This window comes from Puma concolor, chromosome E4 (genome assembly GCF_028749965.1).
Source record: "Puma concolor isolate L17-30 chromosome E4, mPumCon1.1.hap2, whole genome shotgun sequence".
In the NCBI taxonomy this organism is placed as follows: Eukaryota; Metazoa; Chordata; class Mammalia; order Carnivora; family Felidae; genus Puma; species Puma concolor.
In genome coordinates this window covers 5,834,544-5,854,543 of record NC_141683.1, presented here as the reverse complement: position 1 = coordinate 5,854,543, position 20,000 = coordinate 5,834,544, and the positions used below count along the sequence as shown (strand labels likewise).

Genomic DNA, 20,000 nt, shown 5'->3' with positions numbered 1-20,000 from the left:
GGAAAAGTGTGCGTGAGTGGGAGGGGTGGTGGAGGACGCCGCTCATCGGGGGTGTGGGGTGGGGCGCGGAGGTGGCGAAAGGGACCACTGGGTAACACGCCGGCCCCTTTGCCCAAGGATGGAAGGGACCGACGTGTCCTGCAATTGGAATGACGAGTTGGCGACAAGTGCGCCCAGTCCCCCGGGGTGCCTCGACCGCCACCCACCTGCCTGGCTGCTGGGTTGTCTTCCCCCGTGGCTCCCACGGCACCTCACCCCTGTCTCACCTCCAGTGCCCCGGGGGGGGGGGGGTGGTCCGGGCCGTGCCCGGATGCCTCTTCCCTCCTCCACCTCCCGGGCACAGCGGTCGGACTCTGCGCTCGCATCGGCGCCCAAGACCGGCGTGCCCCTGGGGTCCGCTCTCCGTCGCCGGGGAGAGACGCAGCCAGCCAGGTCGTGGCGCTCCCGCCCCGCGTGGGGCAGGGAAGCCGCCCGAGAGGTTCCAGGCCCGAGGGGGGCTGCTCGGCCAGGTGACGGGACTCAGGGCTGCGCGTGGCTCACCTGACCCACGCGCCCGGCACCGCCACCGCGGGCACCTCAGGAGGGAGGACAGGATGGCTCGTCAGCGTGGCCAGCTAGGAGCGCCACCGGAGGGGGCGGTGGGGGTCCGAGCACACTCGGGGGGCAGGGGCGCCTGCGCACACTGGTGGTCCCGGCGGGGGACAGAGGCCGCCCCGGCCACTCGCGTCTCGGGCTGTGGAAGCCAAGGTGCCAGGCGAGCGCGTGCACGGGGCGGGGGACGTGGGGGGGGGGGGGAAGTGCGAAGGGGAGAGGCGATGCCGAGGGCCTCCGGTGGGCCAGCCAGGCCAAAAGGCTCGGACGGGCCGAGGTGGCAGGGCGAGACTTGGGGCTGCCCGTCGGGGCGTGGCAGGTGGCCTTGTGTGCACCCGTCCATCGTGGCGGCGGGGCCCGCGACAAGCTAGCCAGCTCTGGCCGGGCGTGCTGGCGTGGGCTAAAAGGGGGTGGTGCGGGTGCACTGGGGACGGGACGGTGGGGGGCTCGGCTCGGCCGGCCGGGAGGGGAGGCCCCGGAGGGCCAGAGGAAGAAGAAAGGCTTCCCTGACCGGGAATCGAACCCGGGCCGCGGCGGTGAGAGCGCCGAATCCTAACCACTAGACCACCAGGGAGCGACAGGCTGCGCGCCTGGCCTGCACCCCCTGGACCCAGCGCCTCCATTCCACCCACGCGGCTGCGCTTGGGCCCCGAGGCCCCTGCCTCTGCACGTCCAGCCGCCCGCGGGCCCCACGCAGTCCACCCGGCCCGCTGGCAGCACCCGCAAAACGCTGCGCGCCCGCCGCCCTCGCACCCGCACGCCGCCTGGGGCCACGTGCCCAGCGCCCAGCGCCCAGCGGGCCGGCTCGCCGTCCCCCACTGCCAGCGCCCGGCGGGTCTGGCCAGGAGGGCCCCGGAGCGGCGCAAAAGGTCGGGCGGCTGCGTTGGCCGGGAATCGAACCCGGGTCAACTGCTTGGAAGGCAGCTATGCTCACCACTATACCACCAACGCTGTACGGCCCGGGCCGGCCGGACGCGGCCGGCCCAGGGTGCGCTCCGGCGCCTTCTCGCCTTGGCGCTCGCTCGCCGCTGCTGCTGCCGCCGCCGCCCGGCGCAGCCCTGCCCCGACGTCCCGCCCGGCCGCAGCTCTGCCCGGCCACCACGGGCTCCGGCCACCACGGGCTCCGGCCGCCCGGCGCCCCAGCCTCGCCCCTCCGACTCAGCTGCGCCGGCCGGTCGCCGGGTACGCCCGCCCGCCCTGCGCCCCGCGCCCCGCGCCCCGCGCCCGGCGCCCACCGCCGCCCGCCTCTGGAGGGCGCTCTGGCCGCCTGGCCGCTCTCGGGCCCTCGGAGGCCGGCTGGGGAGCCCCGCCACGTCCCCGGCCCGGCGTCTTCCGCGTCCTCCGCGGCCCGCAGCTAGCGGCCCGGCCCGGCCCGGCCCGGCCCGGCGCGGGAAGGAGCAGAGGGGGCGGGCGCAGGCCACACCACCTCCCGCATCCAGACGGGACCGGACCCATCTGCCTCCCACCCGAGCGACACCCACGGCGCCTGCGCGGCTGGGCGGCTGGGCGGCACGTCGCCGAGGAGCTCGCCGTGGCTGCCGCGGGGACCACACGAGGCCCCGGCTGCGCGGTGGCGACCCAGCGTCCGGCCTCGAGCCACGCAAAGGGCTGGGGCCGGTGGACGGTGGGCAGGCCGGGCACGCGCCGCCGGCCGGACGACGGACGGCCGAGAAGAAGCGCCCCTGCCCCTCGGGAGCAAGAGGCGGGACCCAGAGCTGCGCAGGCCACCAAAAAGGGCGTCTTGCCTCCCCGTCGGGGAATCGAACCCCGGTCTCCCGCGTGACAGGCGGGGATACTCACCACTATACTAACGAGGACGGCGGCGGCCGGCCACCCGGGCGCCCGACCCCTCTCCGGCTGCCTCCCCACGCCTGCCCCTGCCTGCCCTCGCTCGACGCCCTGCCCTGCACAGGCGCCCGGCACGGCACGGGCCACGCCCCACCCGACCCCAGCCCCGCTTCGGTCCCCTCTCCCGCACGGCAGCCCCCAGCCCCGACTCGGAGTCCGCCCGGACCCGGGGCCCACACACGGACCCGGACGGCGCTCAGTACTCCCAACGAGCGCTGCCTCTCTCTCGTCTGCCAGGCGGGCATCGCGCCGGGAGAAAAGGCCCCAGACGGCAAGCGGGGCTGCGAGGGCGAGGGCGAGGAAGGCGGGGTGGGGAGCAGGGCAAGGGGCGCCGACGCTGGACGGGGCCTGCAGGGAGCTGGGGGTGGGGGTGCGACAGCGACGGGAGCCGCGCTGGCGGCGGCGGCGGCGGCGGCGGCGGCGGCGGCGGCGGCGAGGCGGCTGGCCGTGCTCCTCCGGGGCAGCCGCGCGTGTCTCGCCCCTTGCGCACCCACACAGCCGCCAGCCGGGCGCCATGACGGCCAAGGACGCCAGCGTTAGCGCCGCGTCCCAGCCAGGCCAGCGGCGACGCGCCCACACCCGCCGTCAGGATGGCCGAGCGGTCTAAGGCGCTGCGTTCAGGTCGCAGTCTCCCCTGGAGGCGTGGGTTCGAATCCCACTCCTGACACGCCCACCTTTTGGCCCGCCCCACACAGCAGCCACGCCACCCGGGACTGGACCACACCCTCTCGCGGCCGCGGCCCGCCTCGCACCCGAGCACACGCTGCCCGGGACCGAGCTCCAGCCCCTCCACCCTCGCCGCCTCGGGCTCTGAGCGCGCGCGCGCGCGCGCGCACACACACACGCACTGCCCGGCGACTCGAGCGCCTTTCCCACACCCGCAGGCTTCGCTGACTTCGCACCCGCTGCTTTCTGGAGGCTCTTTGGTCCTCCTTCTCGTCTATTCCCGCCCCTGCCCTCCTCACCCCGGCACTCGCGAACCAGCCCAGGCTGCAAAGCTCCCCGCGCTTCCCGCTCCCACTTGGGGCCGCTGGACAGCGCCTGGCTCTTCCAGCCAGCCGTCCGCTTCCGCCGCCACCGGCAACACGCACCCACCCCACCGTCACCCCGTGCTTTCCCCCCGGCCCTAGTCCATTCTCTCCACACCCTCCCGAGGCGGCCCACACGATTCTCCACCTAGGGGCCTTCCCCTGGCCACACCTACCTGCCTGCCTGTCTGCCTCCCGGGAGCCATACAGCCCAGCCGTCTGCTGGCCAGCCGGCGGCGCGGACCCCTCCCTTCTGGGGGCCTGGCTCACGAGTCCAAGCCGGGAAGGTGGCTGCAGGGAGCAGTGAGCGGAAGCCCTAGACCCCCAGGCCATCCAGCCGGGCGCCACAGCGCATCTCCTGGCTCGGGGAGGCCGCCGGCCGGCCACTCCGCCCCAGCGTTCCTCCCGGATCCAAGACCGCCCTCCTGCCTCCCAACCTGTCAAGGCACCGAGCCGGACCCCTAGGGAGAGGCGCCTGCCAGCGCGCTCAGGCCTTTGCTCTCTTGGCCCGAGACGCACTCAGAGGCGCAGGCGGCGCTACCTGGCCTCTAACTCCGACAGACGCCGGCGCCAGCGCAAACACACACCCACCCACACACACACACACACACACACACACACACACACACACAAAGACACACAGCCCACCCGCCCCGCCCCCCGCCCCCGCCCCCAGCCCCCGGCCCCATGGCTCCACACACGAGAGGTCCGTTCCCCACCCCGTCCTCCAGGACACACACTGCACGCGCGAGAAAACCATCCGCCAAACGGACTCTGGCTCGGGGCTGGGAGTAGCTGAAGGCAAGGTCCCTCGCCTGCCTGCACCTGCCACAGATGGCTCCGGCTGTTTGGGGTTCGGGCGCTGGCCGGGCTGGGTCCGGCTCCTGGCTGCCTCTGCGGACACGGGCAGGCTGTGGAGGCGGCCCTGGACGAGGGACAAAGCACGGGATGAGCCCAGTCCGCCTCCGTGCCTTCCTCTGCCCGGACGTCCGCGCCGCGCCGCGCCCCAGGGGCTGGCTCTCCGCGTGCCTGGAGCCTGTCTTGCAGACCGCCCGCCTCCTGCTCCCACGGAGCAGACGCTCACGCTCACGCTCACGCTCACGCTCACTACTGGCGGGGACCGGCAACGGAGGCGGCCGGCGCCGCTGGGGAAGCCCTCTGTGGACCACGTCCGTGGGTGCATGGGTGGTTCAGTGGTAGAATTCTCGCCTGCCACGCGGGAGGCCCGGGTTCGATTCCCGGCCCATGCAACGCGCCATCCCCTTTTGGCCCCGCAGCGCCAACTGCGCGCTACGCTTCCTCTCTCCCACCTTCAGAGCACCTGGCCAAAGCCACCTCTGCTCCTCTCTGGGGGCCCGCCCACGCCCCATCCCGTCCCCGCCCCTGCCGCACAACCCCTTCCTCCTCCCTGGCTCGCTCGCCCTGGGGACAGAACTCCGCCCGCCCGGGAGCCAAGGGCCCATCCGCGCCCGCCCACACACCTGCCTTGCCCTTCTTCTCTTTAACGACGCTCGCCTCGCTCCAGTCTCCCGATTCACTGCAAGGAACGCATCCACGCACCAACTCGCGCTGCCACCCGCACGCTCCTCCCCTTCCCTCGCACCGCCGCCCCTCCCACCAGCCCCCCCTCCCCGACACACACACACACACACACACACACGCACGCTCTGGCTCACTCTACCCACACTCCAGAAATCCTCCCCTTTTGCACAACCGGCAGAAACCAAGCTGCCACGCCTAGGTGCGCTATACAGCCCATCGTCCGCGAGGGTCGCTCACAGACTCCAGGTGGCACCGGCACCCGCACCCGCAAGACCCCAGCGTGCCTAACGTCATGGTCGCGCAGGCCCTTGATTCTCTGCGACCCGCTTCGCCGCCGCGCTACCGTGCCAACGCGGCTTCCTCTTCCACCGCTAGAGCCACCCACGGCACCAAAGTCCACCACCGTCCTCCATCCCTCTCCCACCCCGACCTCCACCCCTCCACCCCTCCACACACACCCACACGCACACACACACGCAAAAGCAAGGACTCCGAGGAAACTTCCCGTGGGCACGGGAAGCACCCGGAGACCCACGGCCGCCGCGGCTCCTCCGCACCGCTGCAGGGGGCTTGTGCGGTTGAAGCGAGTGTGCCCCGGCAGGTGTGCGCGGCGCACCGGCTGACCGCTTGGCCTCGAGAGGGGACACCTCTGATCACAGAACAAATCCCCGGCGGACAGGGGTGTCCAAGTTGGGGCGGAAAGGAGACTGAGGTGTGCGATGGACCTTGGGAGGCATCCGCAGAAGAGGACGGATACAGACAGGGGTGGACAGAGGGATGGACGGCGCCTATCATGGCGAGGCACAGGGCGAGGCGGGATGGGAAACTGTGAAAAGTGCAACTGGGAAAAGTGTGCGTGAGTGGGAGGGGTGGTGGAGGACGCCGCTCATCGGGGGTGTGGGGTGGGGCGCGGAGGTGGCGAAAGGGACCACTGGGTAACACGCCGGCCCCTTTGCCCAAGGATGGAAGGGACCGACGTGTCCTGCAATTGGAATGACGAGTTGGCGACAAGTGCGCCCAGTCCCCCGGGGTGCCTCGACCGCCACCCACCTGCCTGGCTGCTGGGTTGTCTTCCCCCGTGGCTCCCACGGCACCTCACCCCTGTCTCACCTCCAGTGCCCCGGGGGGGGGGGGGTGGTCCGGGCCGTGCCCGGATGCCTCTTCCCTCCTCCACCTCCCGGGCACAGCGGTCGGACTCTGCGCTCGCATCGGCGCCCAAGACCGGCGTGCCCCTGGGGTCCGCTCTCCGTCGCCGGGGAGAGACGCAGCCAGCCAGGTCGTGGCGCTCCCGCCCCGCGTGGGGCAGGGAAGCCGCCCGAGAGGTTCCAGGCCCGAGGGGGGCTGCTCGGCCAGGTGACGGGACTCAGGGCTGCGCGTGACTCACCTGACCCACGCGCCTGGCACCGCCACCGCGGGCACCTCAGGAGGGAGGACAGGATGGCTCGTCAGCGTGGCCAGCTAGGAGCGCCACCGGAGGGGGCGGTGGGGGTCCGAGCACACTCGGGGGGCAGGGGCGCCTGCGCACACTGGTGGTCCCGGCGGGGGACAGAGGCCGCCCCGGCCACTCGCGTCTCGGGCTGTGGAAGCCAAGGTGCCAGGCGAGCGCGTGCACGGGGCGGGGGACGTGGGGGGGGGGGGAAGTGCGAAGGGGAGAGGCGATGCCGAGGGCCTCCGGTGGGCCAGTCAGGCCAAAAGGCTCGGACGGGCCGAGGTGGCAGGGCGAGACTTGGGGCTGCCCGTCGGGGCGTGGCAGGTGGCCTTGTGTGCACCCGTCCATCGTGGCGGCGGGGCCCGCGACAAGCTAGCCAGCTCTGGCCGGGCGTGCTGGCGTGGGCTAAAAGGGGGTGGTGCGGGTGCACCGGGGACGGGACGGTGGGGGGCTCGGCTCGGCCGGCCGGGAGGGGAGGCCCCGGAGGGCCAGAGGAAGAAGAAAGGCTTCCCTGACCGGGAATCGAACCCGGGCCGCGGCGGTGAGAGCGCCGAATCCTAACCACTAGACCACCAGGGAGCGACAGGCTGCGCGCCTGGCCTGCACCCCCTGGACCCAGCGCCTCCATTCCACCCACGCGGCTGCGCTTGGGCCCCGAGGCCCCTGCCTCTGCACGTCCAGCCGCCCGCGGGCCCCACGCAGTCCACCCGGCCCGCTGGCAGCACCCGCAAAACGCTGCGCGCCGGCCGCCCTCGCACCCGCACGCCGCCTGGGGCCACGTGCCCAGCGCCCAGCGCCCAGCGGGCCGGCTCGCCGTCCCCCACTGCCAGCGCCCGGCGGGTCTGGCCAGGAGGGCCCCGGAGCGGCGCAAAAGGTCGGGCGGCTGCGTTGGCCGGGAATCGAACCCGGGTCAACTGCTTGGAAGGCAGCTATGCTCACCACTATACCACCAACGCTGTACGGCCCGGGCCGGCCGGACGCGGCCGGCCCAGGGTGCGCTCCGGCGCCTTCTCGCCTTGGCGCTCGCTCGCCGCTGCTGCTGCCGCCGCCGCCCGGCGCAGCCCTGCCCCGACGTCCCGCCCGGCCGCAGCTCTGCCCGGCCACCACGGGCTCCGGCCACCACGGGCTCCGGCCGCCCGGCGCCCCAGCCTCGCCCCTCCGACTCAGCTGCGCCGGCCGGTCGCCGGGTACGCCCGCCCGCCCTGCGCCCCGCGCCCCGCGCCCCGCGCCCGGCGCCCACCGCCGCCCGCCTCTGGAGGGCGCTCTGGCCGCCTGGCCGCTCTCGGGCCCTCGGAGGCCGGCTGGGGAGCCCCGCCACGTCCCCGGCCCGGCGTCTTCCGCGTCCTCCGCGGCCCGCAGCTAGCGGCCCGGCCCGGCCCGGCCCGGCCCGGCGCGGGAAGGAGCAGAGGGGGCGGGCGCAGGCCACACCACCTCCCGCATCCAGACGGGACCGGACCCATCTGCCTCCCACCCGAGCGACACCCACGGCGCCTGCGCGGCTGGGCGGCTGGGCGGCACGTCGCCGAGGAGCTCGCCGTGGCTGCCGCGGGGACCACACGAGGCCCCGGCTGCGCGGTGGCGACCCAGCGTCCGGCCTCGAGCCACGCAAAGGGCTGGGGCCGGTGGACGGTGGGCAGGCCGGGCACGCGCCGCCGGCCGGACGACGGACGGTCGAGAAGAAGCGCCCCTGCCCCTCGGGAGCAAGAGGCGGGACCCAGAGCTGCGCAGGCCACCAAAAAGGGCGTCTTGCCTCCCCGTCGGGGAATCGAACCCCGGTCTCCCGCGTGACAGGCGGGGATACTCACCACTATACTAACGAGGACGGCGGCGGCCGGCCACCCGGGCGCCCGACCCCTCTCCGGCTGCCTCCCCACGCCTGCCCCTGCCTGCCCTCGCTCGACGCCCTGCCCTGCACAGGCGCCCGGCACGGCACGGGCCACGCCCCACCCGACCCCAGCCCCGCTTCGGTCCCCTCTCCCGCACGGCAGCCCCCAGCCCCGACTCGGAGTCCGCCCGGACCCGGGGCCCACACACGGACCCGGACGGCGCTCAGTACTCCCAACGAGCGCTGCCTCTCTCTCGTCTGCCAGGCGGGCATCGCGCCGGGAGAAAAGGCCCCAGACGGCAAGCGGGGCTTCGAGGGCGAGGGCGAGGAAGGCGGGGTGGGGAGCAGGGCAAGGGGCGCCGACGCTGGACGGGGCCTGCAGGGAGCTGGGGGTGGGGGTGCGACAGCGACGGGAGCCGCGCTGGCGGCGGCGGCGGCGGCGGCGGCGGCGGCGGCGAGGCGGCTGGCCGTGCTCCTCCGGGGCAGCCGCGCGTGTCTCGCCCCTTGCGCACCCACACAGCCGCCAGCCGGGCGCCATGACGGCCAAGGACGCCAGCGTTAGCGCCGCGTCCCAGCCAGGCCAGCGGCGACGCGCCCACACCCGCCGTCAGGATGGCCGAGCGGTCTAAGGCGCTGCGTTCAGGTCGCAGTCTCCCCTGGAGGCGTGGGTTCGAATCCCACTCCTGACACGCCCACCTTTTGGCCCGCCCCACACAGCAGCCACGCCACCCGGGACTGGACCACACCCTCTCGCGGCCGCGGCCCGCCTCGCACCCGAGCACACGCTGCCCGGGACCGAGCTCCAGCCCCTCCACCCTCGCCGCCTCGGGCTCTGAGCGCGCGCGCGCGCGCGCGCACACACACACGCACTGCCCGGCGACTCGAGCGCCTTTCCCACACCCGCAGGCTTCGCTGACTTCGCACCCGCTGCTTTCTGGAGGCTCTTTGGTCCTCCTTCTCGTCTATTCCCGCCCCTGCCCTCCTCACCCCGGCACTCGCGAACCAGCCCAGGCTGCAAAGCTCCCCGCGCTTCCCGCTCCCACTTGGGGCCGCTGGACAGCGCCTGGCTCTTCCAGCCAGCCGTCCGCTTCCGCCGCCACCGGCAACACGCACCCACCCCACCGTCACCCCGTGCTTTCCCCCCGGCCCTAGTCCATTCTCTCCACACCCTCCCGAGGCGGCCCACACGATTCTCCACCTAGGGGCCTTCCCCTGGCCACACCTACCTGCCTGCCTGTCTGCCTCCCGGGAGCCATACAGCCCAGCCGTCTGCTGGCCAGCCGGCGGCGCGGACCCCTCCCTTCTGGGGGCCTGGCTCACGAGTCCAAGCCGGGAAGGTGGCTGCAGGGAGCAGTGAGCGGAAGCCCTAGACCCCCAGGCCATCCAGCCGGGCGCCACAGCGCATCTCCTGGCTCGGGGAGGCCGCCGGCCGGCCACTCCGCCCCAGCGTTCCTCCCGGATCCAAGACCGCCCTCCTGCCTCCCAACCTGTCAAGGCACCGAGCCGGACCCCTAGGGAGAGGCGCCTGCCAGCGCGCTCAGGCCTTTGCTCTCTTGGCCCGAGACGCACTCAGAGGCGCAGGCGGCGCTACCTGGCCTCTAACTCCGACAGACGCCGGCGCCAGCGCAAACACACACCCACCCACACACACACACACACACACACACACACACACACACAAAGACACACAGCCCACCCGCCCCGCCCCCCGCCCCCGCCCCCAGCCCCCGGCCCCATGGCTCCACACACGAGAGGTCCGTTCCCCACCCCGTCCTCCAGGACACACACTGCACGCGCGAGAAAACCATCCGCCAAACGGACTCTGGCTCGGGGCTGGGAGTAGCTGAAGGCAAGGTCCCTCGCCTGCCTGCACCTGCCACAGATGGCTCCGGCTGTTTGGGGTTCGGGCGCTGGCCGGGCTGGGTCCGGCTCCTGGCTGCCTCTGCGGACACGGGCAGGCTGTGGAGGCGGCCCTGGACGAGGGACAAAGCACGGGATGAGCCCAGTCCGCCTCCGTGCCTTCCTCTGCCCGGACGTCCGTGCCGCGCCGCGCCGCGCCCCAGGGGCTGGCTCTCCGCGTGCCTGGAGCCTGTCTTGCAGACCGCCCGCCTCCTGCTCCCACGGAGCAGACGCTCACGCTCACGCTCACGCTCACGCTCACTACTGGCGGGGACCGGCAACGGAGGCGGCCGGCGCCGCTGGGGAAGCCCTCTGTGGACCACGTCCGTGGGTGCATGGGTGGTTCAGTGGTAGAATTCTCGCCTGCCACGCGGGAGGCCCGGGTTCGATTCCCGGCCCATGCAACGCGCCATCCCCTTTTGGCCCCGCAGCGCCAACTGCGCGCTACGCTTCCTCTCTCCCACCTTCAGAGCACCTGGCCAAAGCCACCTCTGCTCCTCTCTGGGGGCCCGCCCACGCCCCATCCCGTCCCCGCCCCTGCCGCACAACCCCTTCCTCCTCCCTGGCTCGCTCGCCCTGGGGACAGAACTCCGCCCGCCCGGGAGCCAAGGGCCCATCCGCGCCCGCCCACACACCTGCCTTGCCCTTCTTCTCTTTAACGACGCTCGCCTCGCTCCAGTCTCCCGATTCACTGCAAGGAACGCATCCACGCACCAACTCGCGCTGCCACCCGCACGCTCCTCCCCTTCCCTCGCACCGCCGCCCCTCCCACCAGCCCCCCCTCCCCGACACACACACACACACACACACACACACGCACGCTCTGGCTCACTCTACCCACACTCCAGAAATCCTCCCCTTTTGCACAACCGGCAGAAACCAAGCTGCCACGCCTAGGTGCGCTATACAGCCCATCGTCCGCGAGGGTCGCTCACAGACTCCAGGTGGCACCGGCACCCGCACCCGCAAGACCCCAGCGTGCCTAACGTCATGGTCGCGCAGGCCCTTGATTCTCTGCGACCCGCTTCGCCGCCGCGCTACCGTGCCAACGCGGCTTCCTCTTCCACCGCTAGAGCCACCCACGGCACCAAAGTCCACCACCGTCCTCCATCCCTCTCCCACCCCGACCTCCACCCCTCCACCCCTCCACACACACCCACACGCACACACACACGCAAAAGCAAGGACTCCGAGGAAACTTCCCGTGGGCACGGGAAGCACCCGGAGACCCACGGCCGCCGCGGCTCCTCCGCACCGCTGCAGGGGGCTTGTGCGGTTGAAGCGAGTGTGCCCCGGCAGGTGTGCGCGGCGCACCGGCTGACCGCTTGGCCTCGAGAGGGGACACCTCTGATCACAGAACAAATCCCCGGCGGACAGGGGTGTCCAAGTTGGGGCGGGAAGGAGACTGAGGTGTGCGATGGACCTTGGGAGGCATCCGCAGAAGAGGACGGATACAGACAGGGGTGGACAGAGGGACGGACGGCGCCTATCATGGCGAGGCACAGGGCGAGGCGGGATGGGAAACTGTGCAAAGTGCAACTGGGAAAAGTGTGCGTGAGTGGGAGGGGTGGTGGAGGACGCCGCTCATCGGGGGTGTGGGGTGGGGCGCGGAGGTGGCGAAAGGGACCACTGGGTAACACGCCGGCCCCTTTGCCCAAGGATGGAAGGGACCGACGTGTCCTGCAATTGGAATGACGAGTTGGCGACAAGTGCGCCCAGTCCCCCGGGGTGCCTCGACCGGCACCCACCTGCCTGGCTGCTGGGTTGTCTTCCCCCGTGGCTCCCACGGCACCTCACCCCTGTCTCACCTCCAGTGCCCCGGGGGGGGGGGGTGGTCCGGGCCGTGCCCGGATGCCTCTTCCCTCCTCCACCTCCCGGGCACAGCGGTCGGACTCTGCGCTCGCATCGGCGCCCAAGACCGGCGTGCCCCTGGGGTCCGCTCTCCGTCGCCGGGGAGAGACGCAGCCAGCCAGGTCGTGGCGCTCCCGCCCCGCGTGGGGCAGGGAAGCCGCCCGAGAGGTTCCAGGCCCGAGGGGGGCTGCTCGGCCAGGTGACGGGACTCAGGGCTGCGCGTGGCTCACCTGACCCACGCGCCCGGCACCGCCACCGCGGGCACCTCAGGAGGGAGGACAGGATGGCTCGTCAGCGTGGCCAGCTAGGAGCGCCACCGGAGGGGGCGGTGGGGGTCCGAGCACACTCGGGGGGCAGGGGCGCCTGCGCACACTGGTGGTCCCGGCGGGGGACAGAGGCCGCCCCGGCCACTCGCGTCTCGGGCTGTGGAAGCCAAGGTGCCAGGCGAGCGCGTGCACGGGGCGGGGGACGTGGGGGGGGGGGGGAAGTGCGAAGGGGAGAGGCGATGCCGAGGGCCTCCGGTGGGCCAGCCAGGCCAAAAGGCTCGGACGGGCCGAGGTGGCAGGGCGAGACTTGGGGCTGCCCGTCGGGGCGTGGCAGGTGGCCTTGTGTGCACCCGTCCATCGTGGCGGCGGGGCCCGCGACAAGCTAGCCAGCTCTGGCCGGGCGTGCTGGCGTGGGCTAAAAGGGGGTGGTGCGGGTGCACTGGGGACGGGACGGTGGGGGGCTCGGCTCGGCCGGCCGGGAGGGGAGGCCCCGGAGGGCCAGAGGAAGAAGAAAGGCTTCCCTGACCGGGAATCGAACCCGGGCCGCGGCGGTGAGAGCGCCGAATCCTAACCACTAGACCACCAGGGAGCGACAGGCTGCGCGCCTGGCCTGCACCCCCTGGACCCAGCGCCTCCATTCCACCCACGCGGCTGCGCTTGGGCCCCGAGGCCCCTGCCTCTGCACGTCCAGCCGCCCGCGGGCCCCACGCAGTCCACCCGGCCCGCTGGCAGCACCCGCAAAACGCTGCGCGCCCGCCGCCCTCGCACCCGCACGCCGCCTGGGGCCACGTGCCCAGCGCCCAGCGCCCAGCGGGCCGGCTCGCCGTCCCCCACTGCCAGCGCCCGGCGGGTCTGGCCAGGAGGGCCCCGGAGCGGCGCAAAAGGTCGGGCGGCTGCGTTGGCCGGGAATCGAACCCGGGTCAACTGCTTGGAAGGCAGCTATGCTCACCACTATACCACCAACGCTGTACGGCCCGGGCCGGCCGGACGCGGCCGGCCCAGGGTGCGCTCCGGCGCCTTCTCGCCTTGGCGCTCGCTCGCCGCTGCTGCTGCCGCCGCCGCCCGGCGCAGCCCTGCCCCGACGTCCCGCCCGGCCGCAGCTCTGCCCGGCCACCACGGGCTCCGGCCACCACGGGCTCCGGCCGCCCGGCGCCCCAGCCTCGCCCCTCCGACTCAGCTGCGCCGGCCGGTCGCCGGGTACGCCCGCCCGCCCTGCGCCCCGCGCCCCGCGCCCCGCGCCCGGCGCCCACCGCCGCCCGCCTCTGGAGGGCGCTCTGGCCGCCTGGCCGCTCTCGGGCCCTCGGAGGCCGGCTGGGGAGCCCCGCCACGTCCCCGGCCCGGCGTCTTCCGCGTCCTCCGCGGCCTGCAGCTAGCGGCCCGGCCCGGCCCGGCCCGGCCCGGCGCGGGAAGGAGCAGAGGGGGCGGGCGCAGGCCACACCACCTCCCGCATCCAGACGGGACCGGACCCATCTGCCTCCCACCCGAGCGACACCCACGGCGCCTGCGCGGCTGGGCGGCTGGGCGGCACGTCGCCGAGGAGCTCGCCGTGGCTGCCGCGGGGACCACACGAGGCCCCGGCTGCGCGGTGGCGACCCAGCGTCCGGCCTCGAGCCACGCAAAGGGCTGGGGCCGGTGGACGGTGGGCAGGCCGGGCACGCGCCGCCGGCCGGACGACGGACGGCCGAGAAGAAGCGCCCCTGCCCCTCGGGAGCAAGAGGCGGGACCCAGAGCTGCGCAGGCCACCAAAAAGGGCGTCTTGCCTCCCCGTCGGGGAATCGAACCCCGGTCTCCCGCGTGACAGGCGGGGATACTCACCACTATACTAACGAGGACGGCGGCGGCCGGCCACCCGGGCGCCCGACCCCTCTCCGGCTGCCTCCCCACGCCTGCCCCTGCCTGCCCTCGCTCGACGCCCTGCCCTGCACAGGCGCCCGGCACGGCACGGGCCACGCCCCACCCGACCCCAGCCCCGCTTCGGTCCCCTCTCCCGCACGGCAGCCCCCAGCCCCGACTCGGAGTCCGCCCGGACCCGGGGCCCACACACGGACCCGGACGGCGCTCAGTACTCCCAACGAGCGCTGCCTCTCTCTCGTCTGCCAGGCGGGCATCGCGCCGGGAGAAAAGGCCCCAGACGGCAAGCGGGGCTGCGAGGGCGAGGGCGAGGAAGGCGGGGTGGGGAGCAGGGCAAGGGGCGCCGACGCTGGACGGGGCCTGCAGGGAGCTGGGGGTGGGGGTGCGACAGCGACGGGAGCCGCGCTGGCGGCGGCGGCGGCGGCGGCGGCGGCGGCGGCGGCGGCGAGGCGGCTGGCCGTGCTCCTCCGGGGCAGCCGCGCGTGTCTCGCCCCTTGCGCACCCACACAGCCGCCAGCCGGGCGCCATGACGGCCAAGGACGCCAGCGTTAGCGCCGCGTCCCAGCCAGGCCAGCGGCGACGCGCCCACACCCGCCGTCAGGATGGCCGAGCGGTCTAAGGCGCTGCGTTCAGGTCGCAGTCTCCCCTGGAGGCGTGGGTTCGAATCCCACTCCTGACACGCCCACCTTTTGGCCCGCCCCACACAGCAGCCACGCCACCCGGGACTGGACCACACCCTCTCGCGGCCGCGGCCCGCCTCGCACCCGAGCACACGCTGCCCGGGACCGAGCTCCAGCCCCTCCACCCTCGCCGCCTCGGGCTCTGAGCGCGCGCGCGCGCGCGCGCACACACACACGCACTGCCCGGCGACTCGAGCGCCTTTCCCACACCCGCAGGCTTCGCTGACTTCGCACCCGCTGCTTTCTGGAGGCTCTTTGGTCCTCCTTCTCGTCTATTCCCGCCCCTGCCCTCCTCACCCCGGCACTCGCGAACCAGCCCAGGCTGCAAAGCTCCCCGCGCTTCCCGCTCCCACTTGGGGCCGCTGGACAGCGCCTGGCTCTTCCAGCCAGCCGTCCGCTTCCGCCGCCACCGGCAACACGCACCCACCCCACCGTCACCCCGTGCTTTCCCCCCGGCCCTAGTCCATTCTCTCCACACCCTCCCGAGGCGGCCCACACGATTCTCCACCTAGGGGCCTTCCCCTGGCCACACCTACCTGCCTGCCTGTCTGCCTCCCGGGAGCCATACAGCCCAGCCGTCTGCTGGCCAGCCGGCGGCGCGGACCCCTCCCTTCTGGGGGCCTGGCTCACGAGTCCAAGCCGGGAAGGTGGCTGCAGGGAGCAGTGAGCGGAAGCCCTAGACCCCCAGGCCATCCAGCCGGGCGCCACAGCGCATCTCCTGGCTCGGGGAGGCCGCCGGCCGGCCACTCCGCCCCAGCGTTCCTCCCGGATCCAAGACCGCCCTCCTGCCTCCCAACCTGTCAAGGCACCGAGCCGGACCCCTAGGGAGAGGCGCCTGCCAGCGCGCTCAGGCCTTTGCTCTCTTGGCCCGAGACGCACTCAGAGGCGCAGGCGGCGCTACCTGGCCTCTAACTCCGACAGACGCCGGCGCCAGCGCAAACACACACCCACCCACACACACACACACACACACACACACACACACACACACACACAAAGACACACAGCCCACCCGCCCCGCCCCCCGCCCCCGCCCCCAGCCCCCGGCCCCATGGCTCCACACACGAGAGGTCCGTTCCCCACCCCGTCCTCCAGGACACACACTGCACGCGCGAGAAAACCATCCGCCAAACGGACTCTGGCTCGGGGCTGGGAGTAGCTGAAGGCAAGGTCCCTCGCCTGCCTGCACCTGCCACAGATGGCTCCGGCTGTTTGGGGTTCGGGCGCTGGCCGGGCTGGGTCCGGCTCCTGGCTGCCTCTGCGGACACGGGCAGGCTGTGGAGGCGGCCCTGGACGAGGGACAAAGCACGGGATGAGCCCAGTCCGCCTCCGTGCCTTCCTCTGCCCGGACGTCCGCGCCGCGCCGCGCCCCAGGGGCTGGCTCTCCGCGTGCCTGGAGCCTGTCTTGCAGACCGCCCGCCTCCTGCTCCCACGGAGCAGACGCTCACGCTCACGCTCACGCTCACGCTCACGCTCACTACTGGCGGGGACCGGCAACGGAGGCGGCCGGCGCCGCTGGGGAAGCCCTCTGTGGACCACGTCCGTGGGTGCATGGGTGGTTCAGTGGTAGAATTCTCGCCTGCCACGCGGGAGGCCCGGGTTCGATTCCCGGCCCATGCAACGCGCCATCCCCTTTTGGCCCCGCAGCGCCAACTGCGCGCTACGCTTCCTCTCTCCCACCTTCAGAGCACCTGGCCAAAGCCACCTCTGCTCCTCTCTGGGGGCCCGCCCACGCCCCATCCCGTCCCCGCCCCTGCCGCACAACCCCTTCCTCCTCCCTGGCTCGCTCGCCCTGGGGACAGAACTCCGCCCGCCCGGGAGCCAAGGGCCCATCCGCGCCCGCCCACACACCTGCCTTGCCCTTCTTCTCTTTAACGACGCTCGCCTCGCTCCAGTCTCCCGATTCACTGCAAGGAACGCATCCACGCACCAACTCGCGCTGCCACCCGCACGCTCCTCCCCTTCCCTCGCACCGCCGCCCCTCCCACCAGCCCCCCCTCCCCGACACACACACACACACACACACACACACGCACGCTCTGGCTCACTCTACCCACACTCCAGAAATCCTCCCCTTTTGCACAACCGGCAGAAACCAAGCTGCCACGCCTAGGTGCGCTATACAGCCCATCGTCCGCGAGGGTCGCTCACAGACTCCAGGTGGCACCGGCACCCGCACCCGCAAGACCCCAGCGTGCCTAACGTCATGGTCGCGCAGGCCCTTGATTCTCTGCGACCCGCTTCGCCGCCGCGCTACCGTGCCAACGCGGCTTCCTCTTCCACCGCTAGAGCCACCCACGGCACCAAAGTCCACCACCGTCCTCCATCCCTCTCCCACCCCGACCTCCACCCCTCCACCCCTCCACACACACCCACACGCACACACACACGCAAAAGCAAGGACTCCGAGGAAACTTCCCGTGGGCACGGGAAGCACCCGGAGACCCACGGCCGCCGCGGCTCCTCCGCACCGCTGCAGGGGGCTTGTGCGGTTGAAGCGAGTGTGCCCCGGCAGGTGTGCGCGGCGCACCGGCTGACCGCTTGGCCTCGAGAGGGGACACCTCTGATCACAGAACAAATCCCCGGCGGACAGGGGTGTCCAAGTTGGGGCGGGAAGGAGACTGAGGTGTGCGATGGACCTTGGGAGGCATCCGCAGAAGAGGACGGATACAGACAGGGGTGGACAGAGGGACGGACGGCGCCTATCATGGCGAGGCACAGGGCGAGGCGGGATGGGAAACTGTGCAAAGTGCAACTGGGAAAAGTGTGCGTGAGTGGGAGGGGTGGTGGAGGACGCCGCTCATCGGGGGTGTGGGGTGGGGCGCGGAGGTGGCGAAAGGGACCACTGGGTAACACGCCGGCCCCTTTGCCCAAGGATGGAAGGGACCGACGTGTCCTGCAATTGGAATGACGAGTTGGCGACAAGTGCGCCCAGTCCCCCGGGGTGCCTCGACCGCCACCCACCTGCCTGGCTGCTGGGTTGTCTTCCCCCGTGGCTCCCACGGCACCTCACCCCTGTCTCACCTCCAGTGCCCCGGGGGGGGGGGGGTGGTCCGGGCCGTGCCCGGATGCCTCTTCCCTCCTCCACCTCCCGGGCACAGCGGTCGGACTCTGCGCTCGCATCGGCGCCCAAGACCGGCGTGCCCCTGGGGTCCGCTCTCCGTCGCCGGGGAGAGACGCAGCCAGCCAGGTCGTGGCGCTCCCGCCCCGCGTGGGGCAGGGAAGCCGCCCGAGAGGTTCCAGGCCCGAGGGGGGCTGCTCGGCCAGGTGACGGGACTCAGGGCTGCGCGTGGCTCACCTGACCCACGCGCCCGGCACCGCCACCGCGGGCACCTCAGGAGGGAGGACAGGATGGCTCGTCAGCGTGGCCAGCTAGGAGCGCCACCGGAGGGGGCGGTGGGGGTCCGAGCACACTCGGGGGGCAGGGGCGCCTGCGCACACTGGTGGTCCCGGCGGGGGACAGAGGCCGCCCCGGCCACTCGCGTCTCGGGCTGTGGAAGCCAAGGTGCCAGGCGAGCGCGTGCACGGGGCGGGGGACGTGGGGGGGGGGGGGAAGTGCGAAGGGGAGAGGCGATGCCGAGGGCCTCCGGTGGGCCAGCCAGGCCAAAAGGCTCGGACGGGCCGAGGTGGCAGGGCGAGACTTGGGGCTGCCCGTCGGGGCGTGGCAGGTGGCCTTGTGTGCACCCGTCCATCGTGGCGGCGGGGCCCGCGACAAGCTAGCCAGCTCTGGCCGGGCGTGCTGGCGTGGGCTAAAAGGGGGTGGTGCGGGTGCACTGGGGACGGGACGGTGGGGGGCTCGGCTCGGCCGGCCGGGAGGGGAGGCCCCGGAGGGCCAGAGGAAGAAGAAAGGCTTCCCTGACCGGGAATCGAACCCGGGCCGCGGCGGTGAGAGCGCCGAATCCTAACCACTAGACCACCAGGGAGCGACAGGCTGCGCGCCTGGCCTGCACCCCCTGGACCCAGCGCCTCCATTCCACCCACGCGGCTGCGCTTGGGCCCCGAGGCCCCTGCCTCTGCACGTCCAGCCGCCCGCGGGCCCCACGCAGTCCACCCGGCCCGCTGGCAGCACCCGCAAAACGCTGCACGCCCGCCGCCCTCGCACCCGCACGCCGCCTGGGGCCACGTGCCCAGCGCCCAGCGCCCAGCGGGCCGGCTCGCCGTCCCCCACTGCCAGCGCCCGGCGGGTCTGGCCAGGAGGGCCCCGGAGCGGCGCAAAAGGTCGGGCGGCTGCGTTGGCCGGGAATCGAACCCGGGTCAACTGCTTGGAAGGCAGCTATGCTCACCACTATACCACCAACGCTGTACGGCCCGGGCCGGCCGGACGCGGCCGGCCCAGGGTGCGCTCCGGCGCCTTCTCGCCTTGGCGCTCGCTCGCCGCTGCTGCTGCCGCCGCCGCCCGGCGCAGCCCTGCCCCGACGTCCCGCCCGGCCGCAGCTCTGCCCGGCCACCACGGGCTCCGGCCACCACGGGCTCCGGCCGCCCGGCGCCCCAGCCTCGCCCCTCCGACTCAGCTGCGCCGGCCGGTCGCCGGGTACGCCCGCCCGCCCTGCGCCCCGCGCCCCGCGCCCCGCGCCCGGCGCCCGCCTCTGGAGGGCGCTCTGGCCGCCTGGCCGCTCTCGGGCCCTCGGAGGCCGGCTGGGGAGCCCCGCCACGTCCCCGGCCCGGCGTCTTCCGCGTCCTCCGCGGCCCGCAGCTAGCGGCCCGGCCCGGCCCGGCCCGGCCCGGCGCGGGAAGGAGCAGAGGGGGCGGGCGCAGGCCACACCACCTCCCGCATCCAGACGGGACCGGACCCATCTGCCTCCCACCCGAGCGACACCCACGGCGCCTGCGCGGCTGGGCGGCTGGGCGGCACGTCGCCGAGGAGCTCGCCGTGGCTGCCGCGGGGACCACACGAGGCCCCGGCTGCGCGGTGGCGACCCAGCGTCCGGCCTCGAGCCACGCAAAGGGCTGGGGCCGGTGGACGGTGGGCAGGCCGGGCACGCGCCGCCGGCCGGACGACGGACGGCCGAGAAGAAGCGCCCCTGCCCCTCGGGAGCAAGAGGCGGGACCCAGAGCTGCGCAGGCCACCAAAAAGGGCGTCTTGCCTCCCCGTCGGGGAATCGAACCCCGGTCTCCCGCGTGACAGGCGGGGATACTCACCACTATACTAACGAGGACGGCGGCGGCCGGCCACCCGGGCGCCCGACCCCT

The 20,000-nt window shown here is 73.4% G+C and overlaps 6 non-coding genes across 6 annotated transcripts; all 6 read left to right on the top strand.

The window, feature by feature from the left end:
• Window positions 1-3,023: 3,023 nt before the first annotated feature.
• Window positions 3,024-3,106, top strand: TRNAL-CAG (transfer RNA leucine (anticodon CAG)). Its single transcript has one exon. It is a non-coding gene; the product is annotated as a tRNA-Leu (tRNA).
• Window positions 3,107-4,646: 1,540 nt separating this feature from the next.
• On the top strand, window positions 4,647-4,717 carry TRNAG-GCC (transfer RNA glycine (anticodon GCC)). The gene has a single exon. It is a non-coding gene; the product is annotated as a tRNA-Gly (tRNA).
• A 4,152-nt stretch (window positions 4,718-8,869) lies between these two features.
• Window positions 8,870-8,952, top strand: TRNAL-CAG (transfer RNA leucine (anticodon CAG)). Its single transcript has one exon. It is a non-coding gene; the product is annotated as a tRNA-Leu (tRNA).
• Window positions 8,953-10,495: 1,543 nt separating this feature from the next.
• Window positions 10,496-10,566, top strand: TRNAG-GCC (transfer RNA glycine (anticodon GCC)). The gene has a single exon. It is a non-coding gene; the product is annotated as a tRNA-Gly (tRNA).
• A 4,160-nt stretch (window positions 10,567-14,726) lies between these two features.
• Window positions 14,727-14,809, top strand: TRNAL-CAG (transfer RNA leucine (anticodon CAG)). The gene has a single exon. It is a non-coding gene; the product is annotated as a tRNA-Leu (tRNA).
• Window positions 14,810-16,359: 1,550 nt separating this feature from the next.
• TRNAG-GCC (transfer RNA glycine (anticodon GCC)) lies at window positions 16,360-16,430 on the top strand. The gene has a single exon. It is a non-coding gene; the product is annotated as a tRNA-Gly (tRNA).
• Window positions 16,431-20,000: the final 3,570 nt, after the last annotated feature.